Source organism: Monodelphis domestica, chromosome 1 (assembly GCF_027887165.1).
Source record: "Monodelphis domestica isolate mMonDom1 chromosome 1, mMonDom1.pri, whole genome shotgun sequence".
Classification (NCBI taxonomy): Eukaryota; Metazoa; Chordata; class Mammalia; order Didelphimorphia; family Didelphidae; genus Monodelphis; species Monodelphis domestica.
Window position 1 is genome coordinate 263,536,929 of NC_077227.1, and position 26,490 is coordinate 263,563,418.

Genomic DNA, 26,490 nt, shown 5'->3' on the forward strand with positions numbered 1-26,490 from the left:
GAACCAATACAATTGAATCTAAGACAGAAGGTAAGAGTTAAAAAACAAACAAACCCAATTCTATGGTCCTGGTTAAGAAATAGAATGGTGGAATGAAGTAAGTATATGTCATAGTAAGTAGTAAATGATTATAGTAACCTTGTATTTGAAAGATCTAATTGGGAAAATAATTCAGTATTCGGTAAAAATTGCTGGAAAACTGGAAAACAATCTGGCAGAAATTAAGTATAAGTCAATTCCTTACCACCATTTACCAAGATGTGGTCAAAATGGATACATCACCTAGACATAAGAGGAGGTATCATAAATAAACTAGAATATGGAACATATTACTCATCAGCTTTATGGATAGGAGAATAATTTGTGAGTAAGAGATAGGGAGCAACATAAGATGTAAAATGGATAATTTTGATTACATTATATTTTAAAAGGTAAATAATAAAATAAAAATAAACTAATAAAACCAATGAAGCTAAGATTAGAAGGAAAGCAGAAAATTTGGGGAAAAATTATAGAGAGTTTCTGGGATAAAGGCTTCACGTATCAAATATGTAGAGAAGAGAATCAAATTTATAAGAATATGAGCAATTCTCCAATCAATAAGTGGTCAAACAGGCAGTTTTTAGAAAAAGAAATCACAACTACACATAGTCATATAAAAAAATAGCAATTAATGATTAGGGAAATTAATATTAAAACAACATTGAGATACTCTCTCACCCCCTAACAGATTAGCTAAAACAATAGAAGAGGAAAATCACATATGTTGGAGGGGATGTGGAAAAATTGGGCCACACATATGATGGAACTGTGAAGTGATCCATCCACTTTTGAGAACAATCTAGAATCATGACCAAAGAGTTATAAAACTGTGTATATTCCAGAAATATCACTGTTAGATCAAGGAAAAAGAAAAAGACTCATATGTTCTAAAATATTTGTAGCAAATCTTTTTATGGTGGCAAGGAATGGGGAATTGAGGGGATGTCCATCAATTGAGGAATGGATGAATAAGTTGTGGTATAGTAGTAGTAGTAGTAATAGTCTCTCGGTAACCGAGGATAACTATTGTCTTTGTGTGTTTTTGTGCACAAAGACACTTGTGCATGAAGATTTAAGTGGAAAAGTCGATGCACAGAGACAGTCCCACTCTCTCGGTGTTGGAAGCCTGGGTCCAGTGGCACGAAAAGTCGTTACATCTGGAGACTTCCTCAGCTGCATTGGATGGCCGTGTTGTCTTTTGTGCTCCAACACGCCCTAAGCACTCCACAGTGCCTTGCTGTATCGCCATATCAGCCGTTGAACCTTCTTATTGGTTTCTTCTGTCTGTTCAGCCAAAGCAGTCTTCATATGCTAGGTGAGCAAAGCCTTAGCTCACCAGGGGTCCACGACGACCTGATGGCTACCCTCACAAGGTTTAGCCGGCCTGTCGAAGCCATTGCCCGGGTTGTGGCTGCTGCCGCATGCTAGCAGCTACTAGGAGCTACAATTGAGAGCTGGGTGTCAGTTGAGGGTCAGAGGCTGAAGAGCTGCCCTAGGAGGGCACGACAAGCCCTCCATACCAAGGATATTACTCCTCCCTAAGCACCCCATACATATGATGCTCATGAAATACCTATGGTGTTATAAGAAATAATAGGCAGATTGATTTTAGAAAAACGTGGAAATGTAAAGGTGAAAATTAACGGTTGAACAATAATTTTATGAAATTATGTGGTTGCCAATATTTATTATATCTCGAGTCAGAAATTTATTTACAAGTATTTATAAGTAGAAAGGAAACAATAAAGAAGAGAAATGTGAGGGGGATAGAGAAGTTATATATCCTATCAACCTAATGTTTTGACCCTGATCTGCTTAATCCAGTCAGAGATTAATTAGCTCTCAACCAGGAAGGCTGGTGGTGAGTAACCATATGGCCTCTTCCAAGATGGAAGCTAGTCTCTTGGGAAACTAAGAAAGTAGCCAGCCTTTCACTCACCCAACAAGGTAGTCCAGGAGTCAGAGTCTAAGTTGAAGCTGAGCTCCAATTTCATGATCCAAGCCACAGTCTCCAGCAAAACTCTCTGGAAGACTCTCCTCAGTTCAAGACTATCTCTAGAAGACAATCTCTTCAGACTATCTTCTCAAAGACAATCTGCTCTGAGGGAGTTCAGGCTTGCTTTTATGGTAACTTCTTGTCTCCTCTCCTCTTCATGGGGGCCAATCACAGTTTCCAAATTGTCTAGCACTACCCAGAGGGCATCCTTCCTTCCTTCCTTCCTTCCTTCCTTCCTTCCTTCCTTCCTTCCTTCCTTCCTTCCTTCCTTCCTTCCTTCCTTCCTTCCTTCCTTCCTTCCTTCTTTCCTTCCTTCCTTCCTTCCTTCCTTCCTTCCTTCCTTCCTTCCTTCCTTCCTTCCTTCCTTCCTTCCTTCCTTCCTTCCTTCCTTCCCTTACTTTCTGTCTTAGTAATAACAGAAGGGCAAGAGCCAGACAAAGGGGAGTATGTGATTGACTGAACACAAGCAGCTAGGAAGTGTCTGAGGCCATATTTGAACCTACGTCCTTCTAACTCCAGGCCTGGTGCTGCAGAACAAGCTCCTGAACTTATATTAAACCTCTCTGTGCAATTAGTGAAACAGATTTAGAAAAAGCACACACAGAGAAACAGGTACAAAAGTGGAAACAAAATTTTAAAGCCCACCAACACCACGGTGTGTGGATTGCCTCAGTAGGAAAGCCTATTATCCTCAGAACATTTTATAATCAAATCTGCCAAGCCATACATGCAGAAGGTCACTTTGGTACACAGGCAATAATAAATATGGTGAAGAAAATGTGGATTGCACCTGGTATTACCAGCATTGTTTCAAAGATCTGTTCATCTTGCAGTATAACAGCAGTATAATCAGCACATATTTAAACAAAAAGCTTTTGAGGGATGGCCTCTAATTATACACCCTTTCAAAATTGACAGATAGATTACATTAATATGCCTAAAGCAGGGAATTACAAATACTGCTTGGTAATTGTGGATCAGCTAACAAGATGGCCAGAAGTTTTTCCATCCAACAAAAACACATCAATAGCTGTGTGACCCTGGGCAAGTCACTTGACCCCCATTGCCTAACCCTTACCACTCTTTGACTCCAAGACAGAAGGTAAGGGTTTAAAAAAAAACAACACATCAAGCTTTGTAGCAAAGGTATTGTTAAAGGAGATCAATCCTAGGTTTGGTATACCGAGGAAGACAGATTTAGATACAGGTACACATTTTATGGACTCAATATTAAAACAAATTTATGAAAATTTAGGAATAACACTAAAGTTCCATGTCCCTTAACATCCTGAGAGTTCTGGCCAAGTTAAAAGAATGAAAAGGGAAATTCAATCAATGATAAGAAAGCTGCACATAGAAACTTATCTAAAATGGCCTGATATACTACCATTAGCTTTATTCTATTTAAGAACTAGGTTTAGAGGTGACATACATTTCACCATATGAAATGCTGTATGGACATGCCCCTATGCAGGCTAAAACATTTATTTCCGTTTTTATATATGCTGGGAGGAGATGTAAAAATAGTTGAATATATAAAAGAATTGCAACACAGAGTCAAAGAATTACAAGAAATGGGAGCATTAGGGCAAACAGTACCAATTGATTTCACACTACACAAAATATACCCAGGTGATTCTACATATATATATATATAAAAAAATATATATATATATATAAAATTTTAGCAGAATAAATGAAACACGTCCAGTTTGGGATGGTCCTTATCAAATTTTATTAACAGCACCCACTGCCATAAAAGTTGAGGAGAAGACACCTTGGATTGCATGTCAAGAAGATAACAGCAGGTAAAGAATTGAACATCAGTTGGAGATGTCTGCAGGTGAAGAGGTTAATCAAGTATGAAGAGACAACAATCAAGGTGACAAGAACTACTATACAACAACAATGGAAGAAGAATAATGGAATAGCTACAGATACTATTATACAAATAATGCACTGATTTACATAACACAATAAGAACACATTGCTATAATCAATAAAAAAGAAATTTCATAAGTATATAGTATAGGAAAAATTGTCTAGTTTTAAAATGAGTAGTAATTGTCAACATGGAAATATAGAAATCCCCAGTTTACTTAATTTAAGAGTATAAACCCCCAGTTTTGACCTTGTCACAGGAGAGGTTTCCCCCTGAGGGAAGATTCCACTTCACCAGACAATAGACATCCACTTCAGCTTTGGCACAGTAGGTAGCACTTCAGTCTCACAAGCTGAAGGTTAGATCCTTAGAAGGAGGGTGTGATATACTGGGAAAAGCTTCTGGAGACAAAAGAGCTACTTGACTTCAGATGGGATTTATCTCCCCACTTGAAGTGGATTTCTATTGTCTGGTGAAGTGGGACCTTCCCTCAGGGGGAAACCTCTCCTATGACAAGGTCAAAACCTGGGGTTTATACCCTTAAACTAAGTAAACTGGGGATTTCTATATTTCCATGTTGACACAATATATAGGAATAACTCATAACAGAATTTGTAACACTCAGTATTTAGAATTCATAATAATATAAATATAAATAGAAGTTATTTAAATATACTTGAAATATTGCAGTAGGTATAAAAATTAGATTTTAGGGTAAAATTCTTATCTCAAAAGAGGATTTCATATATTCCTTTAAGGTAACATCAAAGGAAAAGTTATATATACTTAGTATAGATAAAATTTTAACACACTTTCCCTTTTACATTCCTTTGTATTTACTGGGTATATATCTATATGTGTAACTCATGTTTCAAAGTCCATTTGTATAGGACTCTCGTCATTGGTGAAGATTAATTACTCAATGCTTTGTGCCTTCAGGACAGATGAAGTTGGTAAGAGCTTGGGAGAAGAGAGATCTGAGTCTTCTGGCTTCCAGCTAAAGAGAGACAGAAAAACAGTGACAGAGTAGGTACACAGTGTTTTAGAATCTCCTAATTCCCTGCAGAGAGAAAGAAACTGGGAAGAAGTAAAGGATTTGTTGCCTTGATCATGTTTGAATCCCCAATAATTTTCCTTTGGGTGAGATCTGAAATATCTTTTCTTGTTTAAGCTGAGATTTCTTGCCTACTATAGGAGAGCTCAATCACTCTATATTGGGTGGTATATTTTTATCTGTTTACTTTATCTGATTTCTGTTTGCTATCAACTTGGATAAATAGGATTATTTGATATTTTCTATGTCTGCTCTTTATAGAACCAGCATTAGTGGAAAGAAAGTCAATCTTGAATATGTAGTTGAGACACTCTTTTCCAATTAAAAGATAAAAATCAAGAATTTACTTTGAACCCAAAAATTACTTTCCCTAAATTGTAGATGAGAGAAAGCTTGAGGCAGGTCCTCCACCCAGAAGCTGTTAGCTATTTATCTTCTTTCTCTAATGCCAGCACTGGAAGTCCTGAAAGAGCTCAGGCTATGACAGCTGGCACTGGCAGGGTAGTAACTTTTTAAAAAACATACCCCAATTATTGTTACATAGTCAATCATTTATATCCTCAACAGATGGTTAGCAGTTAAGAATCAGTTACAGAATATTTGCACATGGTCCAACTTGGGGAACAAGGCACTTCTATTACATGTCATCATGCCTCTCCAGAAGCAGGCTCCATCCCAGCCTCTTCTTGAGGGGGCTTTCATCATCTCAGCATACCTGATCAGAAAATATCTTGTTTCCCCACCAGTCACAATTCTGGAACTCTTGAAAAATTAGTTACATTTTTAACACTTATCAGAAACAGGGCTTTTTCCATTCAAAAGAAGAAATTCAGAAGCCATCTTGGGAGCTGTCATTCCATTATTCTACTATCAGTATGCAGACATGGAGATCCTGATAGCATCCCTGTAAAAACTATTTTTGAACACATCTCATTTGGGCATCTAAGTTTTGTATGAGTTCTTCCTTTTTCTCCTCCCTAAGTGAATGCTGGTTTACAAAATAATTACTCATTGGTAGAGACCTTCACTATAGGAGTTGAAATGAGTAGGAGAAACTGATCAAATCTCTCATTTTAAAACTCCCAGAAATTCATACAATAACCCCCATTCACATGGTTGATAAAAGTGGCTCTAATTCAACTGATTACTGTAAAAGCTTCCCAATTGGACTTCCTGTCTTTGTTGTCTCCTCCTCTCTAACCCTAACCCTCCACATGACTACCAAAGTAATCTTCTAAGTCCCTTCCTTTTAGGCACTCCCCATTCTGCAATAAAATACAAACTCTCTAGTCTGATATTGAAATCCTGCTCTATATGGCTTCTATGGACTTCTTTAGCCTTATTTCATATTTTTCTTTATGAGCTTTACATTTCAGTTGAAAAAGGAGTTGTTCCTCCAATTTAGCAGTCCATTTTTACATGGGATATTCTCTACTTACCTCTCATAACCCTTATCATTCTTTAAGGCATATCTCAGATGCTACCTCTTCTATGAGATCTTCTTTGATCTTCCCTTTACCAGCTATAAAAATAATAGTGAGCCTTTATATAATACTTTTAAGTTACAAATATCTCATCTGATCCTCACAATTACCTTTGTCAATATAGAACATAGTAAGAGAACCCCAAGTTTAGTTAGCCTGAAAGTTGAAGACCCCAAGTTTGACCTTGTCACATGAGAATTTATCCTGGAGGAAAGTCCCTAATTCTCAAGTTTCAGAACTAACATTAAACCTTAAAGTATTTTAGATGGAACTAGAAGGTGTCTTTTTTTTTTTGTCCTGGTAGAGTCTCCCTTTGTGTCAAAGTTGGATCTTTCCCTTTTTGTGTTCATTGTAAAGCATCAGCCTCTCCCTGACATCCTGTCTAGAACTCTATATTTTCTTTGTAGCCATTCTAAAGCCAACCAATCATAACCTCCCATACTCAGGTCCCCAAGAAGTATATAAGTTCCCCAAATTATTTTGCCTTTCGGAGCTGTCTGTATAGCAGCATGGCTGGAACTCCCAGGGGTTGGTAGCCAGCCTTGGGGTTTTGTGTGGGTTTTGAGTGTGCAACTCTGTGTGGAGACCTGAGGGAATTATCCCAAACTCTCCTGCTTAAAGACATGTTGTTTTTTTTACTATTTAATAGTTCTGTGGTTTTTTTTCCAGTTTAACACCTGGATAATAGGTATTATTATTATTATCCTCATTTTATAGATGAAGAAACTGAGGCAGACAGCATAAGTAACTTACTCAGGATCACACAGCTGGTATCTGAGTCAGAATTTTAATTGAGGTCTTCCCGATTCCTCCACTGCACCACTTAGCTTGTTACCATTCTCTCCTTTCTCAAATTATCTTGTCTTACAGTTATTTGTCTAATGTTGTCCACTGACCACTCTCTATGCAAAAGAATTTTAAAAATATGATTTTTTTTTTCAGGGCAAGAACTGTTTCTTTCTTTCCTTTTTTTTTAAATCTTTACATCTTCAGGGTCTCACACAGATAAGGGGTTATAAAATAGATCATTGCTTGACAGGTCAGATGGCTTAAAGATTTTATTAGACAACTGGCCAGTTGGAAGACAGTCTGTGTATATACTCTGTTATTGGTTTTGGTATGCTGGATATTTTTATGTATTAGTCAAAAGGGGAAGGGGAGCATTAGGATGTCAGATTTCAGACAGAGATTGAGACATTTTTGCATTGCTGAAACAAGAGGAAATGGGGAGTTGCTGAGGCAAGGTCAAACACTTAAAGTTTACCTCACACAAGAATCAATGGAAGTTTGATAAAAGTTTAGCTTGCTTCTACATAGCTGATTGATGAATGTTTGTGATTGAGTGGAATTGATGGTCCATTTATCCACTAAAATCTTATTCTGCTCTTCTTTTGAGGCATGGAGGTAACTTTGATTTTCTTCAAGCCTGTACCCAAGGACTATCAATAAAGAGGCATTTATCAAGCACCTACCATATGCTAGGCACTATGCTATGATGTATCCTACCAAAATGGAAAGAATTCAACTAAGGGATAGACAGTATGCAATTCATATGAGACCCAATTTGTCTAGGGTTAGAGAGGCTAATCACTAGGATGGCCTTAGGTGACTGATCCAAATAGGGTTGTAATCTCAGGAGAGAGTTTCAATACTAAAAATAAATCATTTGCTTGAAGTATTGAGTGATCCAGTCATGAAAACACAGCTTCTTTCTGTGAGCAGATCTCTGTGGTTTGAGGGCACAGGTTGGGCACTCAGTCTCTAAAAGGTTTGCCATCACTGTTCTATAGTCTTCCTCCAAATACTCTATTACTATTCTTAAAATGGTGAAGTCTATTCCTCTTGAATGGGACATAAAAAAATAAAACAAACGAGATAGATATATAGATTACGTATGCAAGTCCAAGGAAACTATGGACAGAAAAGCCCCTATTTTGGGGGGAACCTGAAAATCACTTGAGATATTTTACCTATGTCCTTGATTTAGTAATGTTGGTAAAAGTGTACCATGCCACTACACTGGACTATCATGCATTATTCATTCCAATGTTATGAGGGATAGATAAATATCTAAAAAGTGACTTCAGAGACTTCTTAAGAAAGAAATTTCCAGGATACATTTTGAAATGAATACTCATTTACCCCTTCCTCACAACATCTAACTCTCCATTTTCCATCACTAGCTCTGCCTGATCTTCACTCCAAAGAACCCTATGCCTCACCCAGAATAAAATGATCATTTATTTAAAGTGATCATAAATTTAATCACCATGCTTTCCATTTTTCATCACCTGCTCTAATTGTTTTTAATTCCACAAAATACTCATACTGACATGCGTCAGGTAACACCTGAGACCCTTTTTAACTTCCTTTTGTGTGTTGTCTTCCCTATTAAACTCTTTTTGGGCAGAGACTTTCATATTTGTAAAGCTTAGTATGTTTGCTTATTGAATTGATTCTGCAGCTACACCTAAAGTAAGATCAAATAACTGATGTTCGAAATGATGACTGATGTCCAGTGATATACCTTCTTGTGGCATAATCATCAATATTAAATGTTGGTGCATAACTCTTATGTTTGCATAGCCTGATACTGTTTATGAATCTTCCCTATTACTCAGGGTGTGATGCTTTTGCTTAAAAAGATTCCTCTGACTTCAAAATATTAGGCTGGTCTCTTCACTCCATCCCATACTGCTTTGTGCCTACAGCGTTGATGTATCACTTTGTTATACTTTATGATGTACTTAAAAGTACTTTTTTTCTGTCTTGTTTGCCAAATATATATCATGGCATTGTATTTTGTTGCTATCATGTCCTGGACATGCCAAATTCATTTGCAGTAAACATACTTTAGAATTAATGATGGAAAGAACTGGGTTTAGTGGTAATATCTTTCATTTATGTTATTTATATTGTGACTTGCCTTGGGGGGGGGTGGGTGTTGTGGGAAGATGAGTAGAGCCAAGGCTCTCAGCCTCATGGGTTCCACATAGTTCCTTCTAGTTTTGTTTCTAGATTGTTGTTGTTGTTGTTTTAATGGAATTAAGTTGGCCTTGAGTCCTTTCCTCCTCCCCCACAATGATAGGAGTTAAAATGAATCTTAATACTATTGCGCCTCCCAGATCATTTACAATTTTGCTAAATGAAATTCTCAGAATGATGTAGAAGGATACAATCTAGCAAACTGGGGAATGAAGGGAGTTAAAAGGAATTTTCCAAGTATAATTCAATTAAAAGTTTAGAATGAAAGAGATCAGGCAAGTCACCAAAGCTCAGTTCAAATGACAGACTTAAATACTTAAGAATTTTCTCTAGCTTGGGTCTGAAGGGGCTAAATAACTGAGGTCCTAGCAGCTAGAGAAACAGTTCAGGGGAGGATTACAAGATGAAAAGGAAGCAGCAGAGATCAGTCCAATAGACACCCTAGGCAGCAAGCAGGGTGTCAGAGACAATAAATAGAGAAGTAAAACCTTATTCAATGAAAAAGGCAACTCATAGCCAGATGATTTTTTTCACCAGGGGACGCAATGATTGTAGAGGAACAAGCAGTAACATCAAAATCAGAGGAAGGCTGGAGGAAGAGAGGGGGTGGATTGGGGCTGGACAGGACCTTTATCATTGTTAAGTGACACAGCTCATTTGTCTTCTTGATTCCAGCCCACATCTCTTCAATCACATTGGGGTCCAAATAATCTTCCTAACCTTTAGTTTCCTTCAGGGTTGAACTCAGGTGCCACATTTATGGGAAGTCTTTCTGAATCTCTGCTCAGATCCTTTGGTGATTCCCAGCACCTATAGGAGACAGTCTTGTCTTTCTCCTCAGGCTAGCCTTTCAGTTGAATTTCACAAACATTTTATTAGATACATATTGTGAAGGTTAGATTTGGCTCTCCCCCTGATTGTAACAATGAAGGTACTAAACTCTTCCTTAATTGTGAAGATTAAATTATAATCCCCTGTCTATTTTTAGATTTTAATCCCCCCAAATGTAAGCATAGTACTTAAAAATGAGTATGGAGATGTATCCATTTTGAATTTTAACCACAAAAAGGTATGAACACCCATTTCACGCATTGAGTGGAAGGTCTGTGACCCACATGTGAAAGAATAGGCAGTCCTGGTAGAGCATCAGCTGTAATTGGTAGATGTAAAAATTTAGGGGAAGTGGGGGCAGCTGGGTAGCTCAGAGGATTGAGAGCCAGGCCTAGAGATGGGAGGTCCTAGGTTCAAATGTGGCCTCAGACAGGTCCCAGCTGTGTGACCCTGGGCAAGTCACTTGACCCTCATTGCCTAGCCCTTACCACTCTTCTGCCTTGGAGCCAATACACAGTATTGACTCCAAGACTGAAAGTAAGGGTTTAAAAAAAAAATTTAGGGGAAGTGACACAAGAGAAAAAGGTCTTTAAAAGTGGACACACAGAGAAACTTGGAGTGAAGAAGACTTGGAGTGAAACAAACTCACACTTGGAGTGGAACCTCCTGTAAGAAGCAGAAGGAGTTGAGGCTGATAAAGAATCTGCTGATTGAACTGACATGTGGTGAGTGTAAAGGCTGACTTTAGTAATTCATTTTTTGGGATTTAGTAATTAAATCCCTGGTGACCAATTAAATATATTCATTCCAACCACAAATTTAACAATACTATATATATAATATTTTGCTAAACAACAGTGACTCAAATTTTTAAGACATCCCTCATTCTAATGGGGAAAGTACATTTGCATAAATAATTGCAAAATATTTAGTGAGAGAGAATATTAATAACTCAGAATCAGGAAAGACTTCCTATAGAATGCTGAGCCTTGAGGACTCTAAGGATTTTAAGAGGTAGGGGTAATGAGGTAGCAAACTATGGACATGCTGGATAACCTAAGTAAATGTAGGAGACAGAATATTGCATGCAGGGAATTGCAAGGAGGTGTTAACTTGGAAGTAACACCAAACCTATTAAATAGTCAGAAAAACCAAGTCTTTAATCAGGATAGGGATAAGTCCAATTTGGCCCTTTACTCAGAGTCGGCACCACAACCTTTTCAGGGTGCAAACCCTGGAGTCTGGGGATGTTATCCCTAGGGAACACCACAACGCTGCTAGATGACAACTCCGAGGAACCAAAGAATTTGGGGAACCTATATACCATTTGGGAAAAACCAAGGGGCAGGGAAAGATGATTGACATCACTATAGCTACAAAGAAAATGGGAGTGTTCAAACTACACTAACAAGATACAATCAAGCTTGGGAAAAGAATCATAGCTAGAGGCTAGGGTGTAAGAGAAGGGGCTGCTCACAATGGATACTAAAGAATGGTTCCTGCTCAGGTGTGGATCTTCCTGGGAAAGGTTCTAATACATAGGGAAGATTACCTAAAACAAAGAGGGTCCTTAGCATATGCTTATCTCACCCAACCAATTGTCATTTCCCTGAGGGACCCCCACTCAGTCTCAAACTTCTAACTTGGGATTCCCTTTAGGGTAGATTCCCATGGGAACAGGGAACAAGAACAAGCTTTGGGGTCTCCAATCTACAAACTAAATCTGAAAATTGGGGTTCATCAGATCTCACTAGGTAACAAGTTTGGGATTCCTAAATTCCATGTTGACAGAGGTCAGAAGTGTAATAAGGGCTAGGAAATGGAGGTTAAGTGTTTTGCTCAGGGTCACAAAGCTAGGAAGTGTCTGAGGCCAGATTTGAACCTAGGACCTCCCATCTCTAGGCCTAGCTCTCTATCCACTGAGTTACCCAGCTGCCCCCAAGGAGATCAGTTTAGAAAGAATATAGTATGTGCATGAGGGTAGAGAGAAATAAGTCTGGAAAGGTAAACTGGACCCAGATCAAGAAGGGCTTTAAATGCTAAAATGAAGAATCTGTCTTAGTTAAAAGGAACAAGGCAAACAAGGCAAAGATTCTTGAGCAATGAAATGATATAGTCAGATTTAGCAATTTAGGAAAAACTATTTTGGCAGTTTCATGGAGAATAGATAGAAGAAGGGGCTAGAATAGTACAAGGTGAGATGAAGGTACACACTGGATGGTGAATGTAAAGAAAGGAATGAATATAAAAGGTATTTTCTAGATAGTGCTGACAAAACTTGGCAACTGATTAGTACCTACATAACAGATGCATGTTTAAAGAGCAAGAGAAGTTCAGTTTTGGTTGATTCTATTCCCCTTACTAGAACCATATATTCCAGCCAAACCAGACTTGTTCCTTTCATTTATCTTGGCATCTCCTGAATTCTTACAGGTTTGGCCAATATTTTATAAGGCTACATATGTGTATATTATGCATTTAAGCACACACACCCCTCTGTCAAAATCTTTTTTATTCAAGGTTTAGCTCAGGTGGCTTCTTCCATGAAGCCATTGATGATTTTTCTAGCTAAAAACTACGTCCTCCGATATAGCACTCTGTCCAGATGTCCTGACTCTGTCCTGTGTCCTGATCGCATTCCACTTTATGTCAACCTAATGGGTGTATGTATTGTCAACTTGAAATCTGGAGACCCCAAGTTTGGTCAGCTTGAAAGTGGGAGACCCCAAGTTTTGTCCAGGTTCCCTTGAAAATATACCCTAGGAAAGTTTCAGATTTAGCTATTTCAGATTGAATAATAGACCTTAAGATACTGAATGGCCCTAGTTAGGTAGAGCTAGTAGATCCAAATCAAATGTTAAGTACCCTTTTGTCCTGGTAGTTTCTCCCATAGAATCAAAGTCCTTTCCCAGGTAGCCCAGCCTCTGGCTATGGTTCCTTTCCCAAGCCTGATTGTATCCTGTCAGTGTAGTTTGGACACTCTCATTTCCTTGTAGCCACTACAAGGAATGTGGAATCTAGAAGCCCCTAAACTTGTAGCCTATAAGATTCCATGACCCCCAGTTTAGTTAGCTTAAAGGTGAAAAGCCCCTAGTTTGACCTTGTCACTAGAGAGTTTCTCCCTTTGGGGAAAGTCCAACCTAGGAGTCAGGACTAACCATAGACCTTAAAGTAGTTTAGGTGGGGAGGGCTAATCCCATTGAGTATTTCTTTCATCCCAAAGGGTTTCTCCCCCTAGGCTAAAGTCCTTTGTTTAGGTAGCTCAGCCCTAGACTGGATCTTTCCTGTTTGTGTCCATTGTAAAGCACCTACCCTTCACTATTATTGTAAAGCCTATCAACTATCCCATTATCCCTCTCATCTTCAGACCCCAAATCTGCCTAGAAAGGGATTCCCAACTTTATTAGCTCTTTAGAGTTGTCATCTAGCATGGTGGTGCTCTCTGGGTTTGGTGATTGGAGCTGCCAGAGTCTGTGGACTCTGCGTGGGTTGATAGCTGATAACTCTTTGAAGAGGCCTAAATTTTAGTGCTAAACTCCTTTCCTTAATTAAAGACTGGCTTTTTCTGACTCTTTAATAGTTCTATGTTTTTTCCCATTTAACACATAGTAATGTCAATCAATCATATTTCTCTGTCCCTCAGTTCCCCAAAAGGTATACAAGTTCCCCAAATTTTATTGTTCCTTGGAGCCATCATCTAGCATAATGATACTCCCAGGGATGTATCCCTAGAGTTCCAGGGAGTAGACCCTGTAAAGTTCTTGGTTCTGGGCTCTGTAGCAGTCGAATATTCAGGCCTATATAAAAAACAAAGACTTGTTTTTTCTGACTACTTAAGTAGTGTTATTTCTTTTTTCAAGTTAACAGTATCTTGTATACTTCTCTGCCCAAACAGATTGTGAGTTTCTTGAGGATAAGAACTAGGTCATTATTCATTTTTTTTTTAGTGTAGATCCTTAATTGCTTGAATTAATTAATTTGTGAGATACCTATCAGATTGGCTAAAATGGTAAAAGGTCAAGATGACAAATACTGGAAGTGATGTGGAAAAATGATCAATATGTTGATGATGGTATTCCAAAACAATCCAAGCATTTTGGAGAACAATTTGGAATTATGTCCAGAGAGTCAAAAAAACTGTGTATATCCTTAAACCCACCAATTCCACTGGTTAGGTCTGTTTTCCAAGGAAATCAGGGGAAAAGGAAAAGAACCTTTATGTTCCAAAATATTTATAGCAGCTTTCTTTGTGGGGTCAAAGAATTGGAAACTGAGGGGATGCCCATCAATTGGAGAATGCTTTGGTGTATGAACTGATGAGCAGGTTAATTTTTTTTTTAATTAGGAAAGACCTACATGAACCTACACGAAGCCTGAAATAAGTAGAACCAAGAGAACATCATATATAGCTACTTTGAATATTTTAAGAACTTGTTAATATCTACCTCCAGAAAAAGAATGGATAAATAGAAACACAAAGGAACTAATTTATACACTTTTTTTTGTTGTTGGCTATTTCTATGGTGTGAGAAAGGGAGGGTAGGGGTAAGATGACTAGGAATTAATTTTTTAACAGTAACCCAAAATATTTCCATATTAGTAATATTGTGAAAGAAAAGGAGACCAAAAGAAAATAAAAACCATGAAAAAAATTTAAGCTAAAAAAAGTATCCTTTGATTTGCATTCATTTAGACTCCATAAATTCTTTCTCTTGAGGTGGATAGCATTTTTCATCATTAGTCCTTCAGAATTGTTAGATTATTGCATTGCTGAGAAAAGCTGTCATTCACAGTTGATTATTAAACAATATTATTACTATGTATGCTGTTCTCCTAATTCTGCTCATTTTACTTTGTATCAATTCATGTAAGTCTTCCAAGTTTTTCTTTTATTATTATTATTATTTTTAAAACCCTTACCTTAGAAGAGTGGTAAGGGCTAGGCAAAGGGGGGTCAAGTGACTTCCCCAGAGTCACACAGCTGGGAAGTGTCTGAGGTCATATTTGAACCTAGGACCTCCTGTCTCTAGGCCTGACTTTCAATCCACTGAGCTACCCAGCTGCTCCCCTTCCAAGTTTTTCTGAAATCATCTTGCTCATCATTTCTTACAGTACAATAGAATTCCATTACAATCATATCCCACAACTTTTCCAGTCATTCCCCAATTGATGGGCATTCTGTAAGTTTTCAATTCTTTGGCACCATAAAAAAAAGCAGCTATAAATATTTTGGAACATATAGGTTTTTTAAAAAACAAACAACTCTTTGAGGTACAGACCTAGTAATGAGTCAAAGGGTATATGCATAATTTTATAACCTTTTGGTCATAATTCCAAATTGCTCTCCAGAATTTTAATCATCATTTCTTAAGCAGTATACTATATGTGATATGTTAAGGTTTGAACTAGGGGAAACAGATTAGTAAGATTGAGGTTCCTGCCCTCTAAGGGTTTTCCATTCAGAAAGGATAGATAAAATAAAAATATACACAGAAAAATATAATACAAATTAGAATGCTTGGTTGTTTTCTCAGCAATCAAATGAGGGAGGGGATGGGTTAAGTGATTTCTAAAGGTTATAGCTCTAAATCCCATAAAATTGTGAAAGTGAATAAAAATACTATGAGATCTGATGAGAAATACATTGTGGATTGGAGATGATGGTGGGGAAGATCAGCTGAGAAGGTTTTTTCAAGGAAGTGTCACTCAAGTTGGATCTTGAATGAACAAGGCAGAGATAGGGGTTAGTGGAGAGGATTCTGGATAAAACCTTTTTTTGAGTCCTGACTTGTAATTTTATTGGTATAGGACAGTGATGGGAACCTTTTTGAGATGGCCTGCTGGTGTGCCCTTCCCCCCCTCCTCCCAGTGAGGGAAGAAGCACTCCCATTGGGCTGCTTGGCAGAGGGGGGAGGGAGTGAGGAATGTCCTCAGTGAGAGTAGAGAGGGTGAGAGGAGTGACTAGGGAGCCCTCTGCTCTCCTCTAGCCTGTGAGCCACCCACCTTACCCTCTGTGAGCTCCCATTGGCTGCTGCGCAGAGGGGTGGGGATGTGGAAAAATGTCATCAGGTGAGGTGGAGGCTGAGCAGCCTCTGCCTCTCTGGTAATGAACTCTGGGAGTTAGGGTGGGTGACCAGGTGCCCACAGAGTGCTCTGGGTGCCATCTTTGGCACCCAAGCCATCAATTCATCATCACTGTCTTGGAGAACTCTAGAGAAAGTTCTCTAGACCAATTGCTTTGCATTTTAAGAGTCTTGGGATTGCTTTGAGCACTGTGTTATGAAGTGCTTTGCTCCGAGGCAGTAGGTGCCAATAGGACCAGCGCCAATTAAGATCTGAAGGAAATCTTCCTGACTATTAAGAACAACTCTTGAATTTACTCATTACCTCATGGTACTTTTAGCTGCTAGATGAGACAATGTATAGAGTGCAGGACTTGAAGTATCAGGAAGATCTGAAGTAAAAATTCTGCCCCAGACACTGATTAGTAGTCTCTGGGAAGCGGAGAATGATGATTGTCTTTGTGCATGTGCACAAAGACACTTGTGCGTGAAAGATTTAAGTGGAAGAGTCGATGCACAGAGACAGTTCCACTCTCTCAGCATTGGAAGCCTGGGTCCAGTGGTATGAAAAGTCGTTACGCCTGGAGACTTCCTCAGCTGCATTGGATGGCTGTGTTGTCCTTTGTGCTCCAACATGCCCTGAGCACTCCATGGTGCCTTGCTGCATCGCCATCTCAGCCGTTGAACCTTCTTGTTGGTTTCTTCCGCCTGTTCCGCCAAAACAGTCTTCACATACTGGGTGAGCAAAGCCCTAGTTCACCAGGGGTCGACATCGACCCGAAGGCTACCCTCACAAGGTTTAAGGGGCCTGTAGAAACCGTTGCCTGGGGTGTGGCTGCTGCCACATGCTCCCAGCTACTAAGAGTCACAAGTGAGAGCTGGGTGTCAGTTGAGGGTCAGAGGCTGGAGAGCTGCCCTAGGAGGGCAGGACAAGCCCTCTATACCAAGGTGCTACCCCTCCCTGAGCAACCAGGCAAATTAAGCAATTGCTGTTTGCCTCAATTTCCCTCAGCTATAAAATGGAGATTATTAAGATGGGATTTGACTCTCCCTTTGTCTATTTTTTATTTAATTAACCAAAGCTTGAACACCCCTACTTGGCACCAGGTGGGGGAGTTTGCAAGCCACTTAGAGAACTCCACTCTTTCAATTCAATCAATCAGAAACTTGTCAATCTTTTGATGAGTTTACACTCCCCCATAGGAGGAGAGGTAGAACCTACAAACACTCTCCCTGGGCAGTGCTGAGCAAATTAAAAGACTACAATCGGTCTTCATAAAGTGGAGGAAGGGACAGGAAGTGTTGTAAAAATGCACTGAAAAAGATGATGAACTTCATGTGCAAGAGATCTTCATCCTGAATTTTTGGATTGAAGGAGCTTGGACTGCTTCTGGTAAGACTGCTCTTGGATTTTCTCCTCATGAGTGAAAAACTGACCTTCTTTTCCTGGCTAGTTAGTTCTGGAAAGGCCTCCCCTTGCTTAATTCAACACCAAGTCTTCCTGCTGAGGGGTTAATGAGCCCCAATCATGGTATTATCTCTAAATATTCTAAATTTTCTAAATATTCTAAATCTAAAATTCCCATATGTTTAGTCAAACCCCTTAATTAAAATCCTTACAAGATAATAAGAGCAACTAACTCCCAGGGTTGTTGTGAAGATCAAATGTGCAAAAATGCTTTGTAAACCTTTCAGTACTATAGAAATGTTGGTTATTAATAACATAGAACCATAACACAGCAAATATGAATACCATTGCAATAGTTGGATTTAACATATAATTTAAGTATTCAATGGTTTGGGGGTGCAGGAAGTCACTCCAATGATTTCTACACATCTAAATGTATAGTCTGAAGACAATTTCCTGAGATTTGGTTACTTGACTCTGATAATAAAATTAACAAGCTTTCATTGATTTTTTAGTTGATTAATTTATTTTTAAATATTTTTCCAGTCATTTTTGAGAGCAATTTGGAAATCACTAAACTGCATATTCCTTTGACTCATCAATATAACTACTAAGCTTAATACTCTATAGAGATCACCTACACCTACAAAAAAAGAGTCATTCTCTCCCTTTCCTCTTCCCTCCTCCCTCCCAGAGCTGACAAGCAATTCCAGGGAGTCATACATATATTAACACTTGATATTATCGCTATTTCCATATTATTCATTTTTGTAATACAGCAATCTTTCAAAACCCAAACCCCAAATCCTATACCCATATAAACAAGTGATAAATCATGTTTTTCTCCTGTATTTTTACTCCCACATTAACAAGCTCTTGAAACAGAATTTGAGCCCAGGTCTTCCTGACTCTTAAGTACACACAAAAAAAGTTTTTTATGATATCTGCCCTCACAAAGCTGGACCTATTATTTACCTCTCAATACAATAGGCCATGATATCATGGCCCATATCAGTTTCCCCCCTTCCCTCAGCACTCAAGGAAAACCCTACTTGATAGCTGGAGCCATGCAAGGCAGCCTCTTTTCTCTAGCCCACTCCATTGTGGGTCTCTTCAGCTTGAGCTTTGTGACTTGGACTTCCTCATTTCCCCACCAATTCTCAGTGTCAAGACCAAATCCCACCCTTCTCTCACTACACAGAAATACATTCTCTGGGTAGGAAGGCATTCCCCTGCAGCTAAAAATAAATATATGTAGCCACAACCTATTGATAGAATAAACAACAGCTAGCATTCATATATAGTGCTTTACTCTTCACAACAACCTTCTAAAATACTAATATTATACCCATTTTACAGATGCAAAAACTGAGGCCCTCTTCATTTAGTCATGCACTTAGGGTCTGTGGCAGGATTGAGTTCTTCCCTGACATCGAGTCAAAGCAAGCCTAGGCATCTTCAGAGCAAGGACTGTCTTTTTGGTATCTCCAGCACAGTGCCTGGCACATAGTAGGAAATGACTGACTGCAGTGATATCTAGTATTAAATAAGGGATCTGCAGACTTTTGTGATTTTTTTTTTTGGAGGGGAGTGGGGGGGATGTGGGTGGGAGACAGGAGGCTTCAAACAGTTTCTCTGCAGATTATCCCCAGCGGGCTGGCTGCCTGAGAGTCTGTAGTCACGTTTGGATGGGATTGGAAATGGCAACTAAAATATTTCTTCCCCCCACTTCCTTCCTCCTCCTCCATCTGTTCAGTCACAGATTCAAGCTGTATAAAAATAAATCCATAAGCTTTTGCAAAGGTCCCCTTCTGCACAGGTTTGCATCTGCTTTGGGGAGAGAGGCCTTTTTACTGAGTTTAAAACAAGAAACCAAGCTTTTCCCCGTTCTCCCTCTAGCACCACCCATTCCCCCTCCACCCAGTCCTAGAAGCTATCAGGCTTCTGAAAAGGAATCCCAGCAGGGGGCGCTGCTGCGGCCCTGTCCAAAGCCACGCCCCCTCCCTTCTAGCCGATTGGTTCGGCGCATGACGCCACGGGATTTTAGCCAAACAACTGGGTTTCGGGGGCGAGCACTGGGCTTTCCCGAGCTGTGTTGGGCGCTTGCTCCTAGTGGCGTCCGGATGGGGGGGGTGGGGGTAAAGGCCTTCGGACGCTGCCGCCGCTGACTCTGCTTCCTACTACTTCCCAGTTTCTGTTGCCTCTAGGTAAGGGAGGGAGGTCTTGGGAGAAGGGGGTACGCTTGTCTGTGGGTTCGATTCGCCCGAGCAACCTTCCCGCCTCCACCTTCCTTGGGGCTGGGCGGGGAGAAGGAAGCGGCCAGCTGCCCGCCCTTTCTCCTTTCCCTGGGGCGCGGGGACCCCCCGCCCGTGTCCTCCTTACTTATTCCTCTCTGGGCCACTCGCGCTCCCGCTACTGGGGAAGTATCAGTAACCCCTGCGGACGTGAACGTGAACGCGTGGGGGGAGGGGGCGGAATTTAGCCCCGCCGCTGGGGGTGGGGGGAAATGAGGCAGTCGGGACCCGGGCTAGGCCGGAGAGCAGGGGCTTCCCTGCTTGGCTCTGACGTGCTCTTAAGGAGGGAGTAAGTAGGGCCCTCCTTTTGCGGGTCTAGAGGAATCTTTTGATGGCTAGCCTGGAGTGCAGCGGAGTTAGGGTCCCGTCCCCCCCTAATTTTGCATGCCGCTGGACTAGCCCTCCTGATCTGGGAAGAGGAAGGTGAGCTAGTGATTGTCCTTGCCAGCTTTCTCTTCCTCTTCCCCTGCCAAGATCTCCCCCTCCCCCCGGTTTACCTGAGCACAGGTTTGTTAGGATTTTTTACCTCAGGCTGCAATAAAGTTTGTGTGTGTGTGACATCAGGGATTCGGGGGTTCCAGGAAATGGATTATGATGTCATTGCAGGCCCCAGGTGGGATATGGATTTATTTAATAAAGGGAAATGTGATCCCTTGCGAACCCTGATTTTGCTGTGTGTTCGAATCAGAACTGTTGGCTGGAGATTTCTCCCCAAGGTGATTCATGGTGATTCGCTGCTTTGCGATTTTAACTTTGAATGAGGACAATTGAAATTTCTTTGACTTTATTTAAAGCTACGGTTATATCGAACAGTTTAAATACGTGGCTGTTACTTTCTTGCCTAGGCTTGTCATTCCTATAAAATCGACAACAAATGTAAATCTGGGTAGAATTGCTGGGGAGGAAATGCGAAATACCAGTCTCTCTCTGGGCACCGAACTTAAAGTCCTTGCATATGCAGAATCGTTAAGAGAAATACAGCCCTGCCACTTGGGGTACTGATTATTCATTTTGCTCCCAAATGCTCTTTGTTTTTGTGTAGAGGTCATATGCTATTTAAGAAACATTCATTAAGTGCGTATAAGATATAAGAAAACAGCCCCTGTCCAAGGAGCTTACATTCCACTTTGGAGATATTACAAGGATTCTTTAACAGTTGCTGATAATTAAATTGTAGGCAATTGAGGAATGAGGTAGAGCCCCTAACCACTGGGAGGGGAGGAGCTTGAAGCTGATCTGGGAAGGCTTTGCTGTGCTAGGAACTGGCATCTGATGAGGTAATTTAGCTGCATTCATGTAGAAAGTGAATAGAGATAGAAGGTGACTTTCAAATGTTTTTTCTAACTGCATTTGATGGTAGAAATTGTTGAGGTTACTATATAGTTAAAATGACATATTTGGATCATTTTAGAACTTAGCTATGTTATCCTTGCCTGTCTTAATTTGGGTAATTTAATTTGTTTTATGCAAGTATTTCTGCAACAAGCCTTTTCTTGCTTTCTATAAGACTATATATGCATACTCTTGGGGCCTCCAGTCTGAACCAGTAACAATCTTGGTTTATAATGCTTTAAAATATAGAAACTTAGGATTCAGAAAATGTGTATTTTTACCCATGCACATTTTTTCATCAAGCTTTCTAAATAGATTTGGAAACTGGAATAGGAAATTGCTTTGTGAACTCCATGTCATATAGCATAGCTATTTTTACACTATCATCTTTTCTCTATACAATTTATAAAGTAAATGACAACTCAGGGTAAGTAGTTTTATTACTTAAAAGAGAATTATGTTAAAAGAAGTCTTGGGGGCTGTTTTCAGTTTCTTAATTCTGGCTTTTTATAAACTTTTCTTTCTCCTTATCTTCTGTTTAATTTTCTTTTAGTAGTTGACTATAACATCTAAGATAATGAATCTGCTCTCAAGGAAGAAGTTTTTGAAGCACATTTTTGATATGCTTCATAAGAAACTGTTTCCTTTTTTTGTCAATAAAAGTGGGAGAAATGCTATATGATTCTAAACAAAGACAGACTTTGTTTATTTTCCAGTTAAATGGAGTATTTTATTTGATTGGAAAGTCATAAACAATTTATATCAGATGGTACTTGTGTTTGACACCCTTAAAAAGAGTCAGCCATGGTGGGGAGGGAGTTTACAATTTAAAAATTCTACAATAAATAAATAAAGATGATTGAAAGTAGAGGCTAAAATGTATCTTTGAATCCCAATAAACTGCTTAATCATTTTTTAAAGGTTGCAAATATGAAAATGAAAAGTGTTGCAGGTTTTTTTAGAGTGTAAGGAGAGGTACATGCTAACTATTTGCCTCATTTTGCTAATGTTTATGCAGTATGCTTAAATGGTAATGATATCCAAATATGAAATGAAAAGGGCAACTAAATGTCAATTACAGATCATCTTAAGCTATACAATCAAATGTTTATTACCATTTTAAGTATCTTTTTCTTAGTGGTCACACAAAAATTGTTAGTCAATTGGTAGAAAGATAGTTGATGGGAAAAGGCCTTAAAATGGTCTAGTATGATGTGATGAAGGGACAATTATTCAGATATACTAAAGGGAATGTGATTTATATATACCAAAAGTAAGTTTGTATTTTTTGTAACAAGATAAATGTAGTGCCACTTTAGCAAGTCATCTCTTCTAGAACATTTTATTTTCCACAGCCTATTTCTACTTCTCACAGTATTTTCCACCTACGCAATGCAGTTTTGGGTCTATTACACAGATTTTAGTTTCTTGTAAATGTGAAAATTCAGCAATCCTCTGAGTAAAAACAATTTTTTCCTTATAGATGGTATCTTTTTGGAGAATAAAAGCTTAATAAGCAGCCTGAAGACTGTAAGGTTTTAGTATTGCTTGGGTTTTACAATCGTTTTTATTAACATGGAAAAGGATGAGCTTGGATATTAGTGTGTAAGTGGTTTTTAAATGAAAAATTGTGGTTCATGCACTTTATTTTGGAGAGCTGTCATATTCTTGAGCTTGTATTTTTAAAGGAAGAAGACCCTGGTTATCTTTCGGTATATCATTATGTATTGCCTTCTTTAAAAAATGACAAATGTTTAGAATAAGATACTGGGGAAAAGCAACTAGGTGACTGAATAAAACACTGGCCTGAAGTTAGGAAGACTTTAGTAAAAATCCAACCTTCAGTATTTTGCTAGCTGTGTGATTGTGGGCAGATCACTTAACCTGTTTGCCTCTAGTAGAGGAGGAAATTGCATAACATTCCAGGATCCTTGTTAAAATCCTATGAAAAAGAAAATTCTAAGGACAAATATGGTCCACAGGGTCACAAGAAGGTGGACATCATTGAGAGAGCAACAACTCTTGTGGGAAAATTATTTTTATGAATACCTTCCCTGGTAGATCACGTATGACAGATAAAATTGAGCAAGTGTAAAAATCTGAAGTCCGTTGTAAAAACAAAACACAAAAGGAAATATATGTAGATCATCTTGAAATTGTATTCATGATAATTTTGATCTTTAATAACATTATCTTCAACATTTGGATGTTATTATAAAATTATATTACAACCCAAAAATATTTAGACTAAAAATTCAATAGTTTTATTGATTAATTTGCTAACTCATTAATTTGCCATTACCAGATTTTCTAGTTTTTTCTCCAAAATTTGTTTAATATTTTTTCCCTTAAACTAGCAGTTCTCAACCTCTCATTTTGTAGCAATGAGAATACATAATGCATATCAGGTATTTACATTCTGAATCATAACTGTAGCAAAATTACAGTTTTTGAAGTAGCCACCAAAATAATTTTTTGGTTTGGGGTCACTGCAACATGAGGAACTGTATTGCGGGGGTCACAGCATTAGAAAGGTTGAGAACCACTGCCTTAAACCTTTCTGTTCTTCCTCTGCAGATTAGAAAAGGTAGAGGTTGTCAGATGGGAGTGTTAATCCTAAATTGTTATCAGTATACCATTATCTTGGCTTTTGACTAGAAACAGTACAAGGTTAACCAAGACCTTGTTTTTCTTGACTCTGAAAAGGGCTCGGTAAGGGCTGAGTTAAAGTGGTAGAGTTTGAGATTTAGACAAATTGGTTAAAGAGGAGGGGATCCTAAGTCTAGGCTAGGAGATCTTAAGAACTGAACTAACCATCTTCTGAAGCAAATGTTCCTTTTGTTTTTCATGCTCAAATCCAGAACTGGTCTAAGGTCCTGTCTGGCTAGAGGAAATAAGGAAGGGAAAATGAAGGCTGCTGCTAAGGAACCATACAGTTGCTGATCTCATTCCTCCATTGCTATAATTTCCACTAGTCTTAAAGAAAGATTCTTTTTTAGAGTACAGTAGAATAACTCTTGGATTTAGATCCGAAGGATATGGCTTTTAACCTTCTTTGCAACTAAATTTTGATATGTCTGTTGGAAATTATTTAACCTCTGTTCCCCAATTTCCTCTGGAATATAAAGGGGTAGAAATAAATTACCTTTAAAGTTCCCTTTAGCTTTTTACATCTGTAATCCTATTGGCCTAATCATAGAAAGCAAGATCTAATGGATCTCCTTTCTCAGTGCTCATGGGACTGACTCTTAAGTATAAACTATTTAGTATCTTAAAATCTTTTCTTGTCTTCAAATGTATTCAATTCAATATATTAACTAACATCTCTTATGTGTAAGGTACTTGCTAGGTACTGTCAATACAAAGATGAAAAATAACTTCAGTCTTCCCTTCCAGGAACTTTCAAGTCTAGAAAAACTTTTGTTTTGGCATATTTCTCCCACTAGTTTTGGTCTAGATAACTATGAGACTTAATTTATAAAAGAAAAGCTGTCTAACATAGGTATTCAGAATTTCCCTTTTGCATGTTCTTTACATTGTACTTATTTAGCCTTGCCCTCTGGGACCAAGTGGAACAAGCCTTACTTCTTTCCACAGTGTCTTGAAGATACCTAAACATTCTCTTTTACAGTCTAAACATTGTATGGCATGATTTCAGGGCCTTCACTACCTTTGTTGTCTTCAAGAAAGTCTTCAGATGGGTTCTTTCAAAAATGTGGTATCCAGAACTGTTTCAGATGTAATTTGACTGAGTACAAAGCAAGAATATTACCTCCCTAGTGTCTGTCTCTCTTTCTCTCTTTCTCCTTCTTCCTCCTCTCCCCCCCTTCTCTCTCAGTTCCTTTCTTGATTAAAAAACAAAACAAAACTCCATATGAAATAGTTACTATACCACAATCAAATTTTTGGTTACTTACATAATTCTCCTGATTATCTGTTGTTTCCTTCTAAACTCATTTATTTCATAGTCATTTTTTAAACTACTCTGGTTTTGTTAATTTCATTCTGTATCAGCTCTTACCTTCATATAAAATAAATTGCTCAGCTGCTATCTGAATATAAGCACCCACTTCATTTCTAGTTCTTTGCTACAATAAAAAATACTGTTAAATAATTGTACTATGACTCCTGTAATTGATCTCTATGGAGTATTAAGCTCAGTAGTTATATTGATGAGTCAAAGGAATATGCAGTTTGGTTATTTCCAAATTGCTCTCAAGAATGACTGGACTAATTCACATCAACAATGCATTAGTATATCTAGCCCATAGTTCCTGCAACAACAGACTTTTGTTATCTTTGCCATTCTGATGAGTGTAAGGTGAAACCTCAGAAATGTTTGAATTTACATTTTTATAATTTGTCTTTTTTCTTTTGAACCATATATGTATTTGGAGATGGCTCTTGTTTTTTTATTTGGACCAATTCCCTGTATATCTTTGATAATAGACCTTTATCAAAGAAGTTTGTTGTAAAGACTTTCCCCTAATTAAGTTTCTTTTCTAATTCTTAAGGAATTGTGGCCACTTTTTGTGCAGGAGCTTTTCAACTTCATGTAATCAAAACTGCCCATTGTTTTTTGTGATCCTATTTTTTGTTTTTTTCCCAGTTGAATTAGTTTATTTAGTCAATTTAGAAAATTATTCCTTGGTTACAATAATCACATTATTTCCCTCCCTCCCCTCCACCCAGCCTTCTGGCAGCCAACAGGCAATTTCATTGGGTTTTACTTGTGTCCTTGATCAGAACCTATTTCCATGTTCTTGATGTTTGCACTAGGATGTTCATTTAGAGTCTACATCCCCAACCATATCCTTTTGACCCATGTATTCAAGCAGTTGTTTTTCTTCAGTGTTTCTACTACCACAGTGTTTCCTCTGAATATGGATAGTGGTTTTTCTCATAGATTCATTCCTCCAAGTTGTTTGGGGTCACTGCATTGCCACTAGTGGAGAAGTCCATTACATTCGATTGTACCACAGTGCATCTCTGTGTACTCTGTTCTCCTGTTCTGTGTACATTGTTCTCCTGGTTCTGCTCCTTTCACTCTGCATCACTTCCTGGAGGTTGTTCCAGTTCCCGTGGAATATTTTTTATACATATCTTTTTCCTTATTATCT

At 38.6% G+C, this 26,490-nt stretch overlaps 1 protein-coding gene and 1 long non-coding RNA gene across 8 annotated transcripts in view; one reads left to right on the plus strand and one right to left on the minus strand.

The window, feature by feature from the left end:
- Window positions 1–4,500: 4,500 nt before the first annotated feature.
- On the minus strand, window positions 4,501–20,619 carry LOC103096170 (uncharacterized). The gene is made up of 3 exons (XR_457379.3): window positions 20,565–20,619; window positions 6,414–6,496; window positions 4,501–4,917 (listed from the first exon to the last, which is right to left on the minus strand). It is a non-coding gene; the product is annotated as an uncharacterized LOC103096170 (long non-coding RNA).
- FBXO34 (F-box protein 34) overlaps window positions 19,767–26,490 on the plus strand; it is a 62,502-nt gene continuing 55,778 nt past the window's right edge. For 4 of the 7 annotated variants that reach the window (XM_056810778.1, XM_056810777.1, XM_016428019.2 and 1 more), the window contains exon 1: window positions 19,807–19,951. The gene's annotated coding sequence lies outside the window, so the exon portion shown is untranslated. Of the gene's footprint in view, window positions 19,952–20,291; window positions 20,755–26,490 lie in introns of those variants that run through there. The other 3 variants (XM_056810782.1, XM_016428018.2, XM_056810780.1) reach the window with 3 other exon arrangements.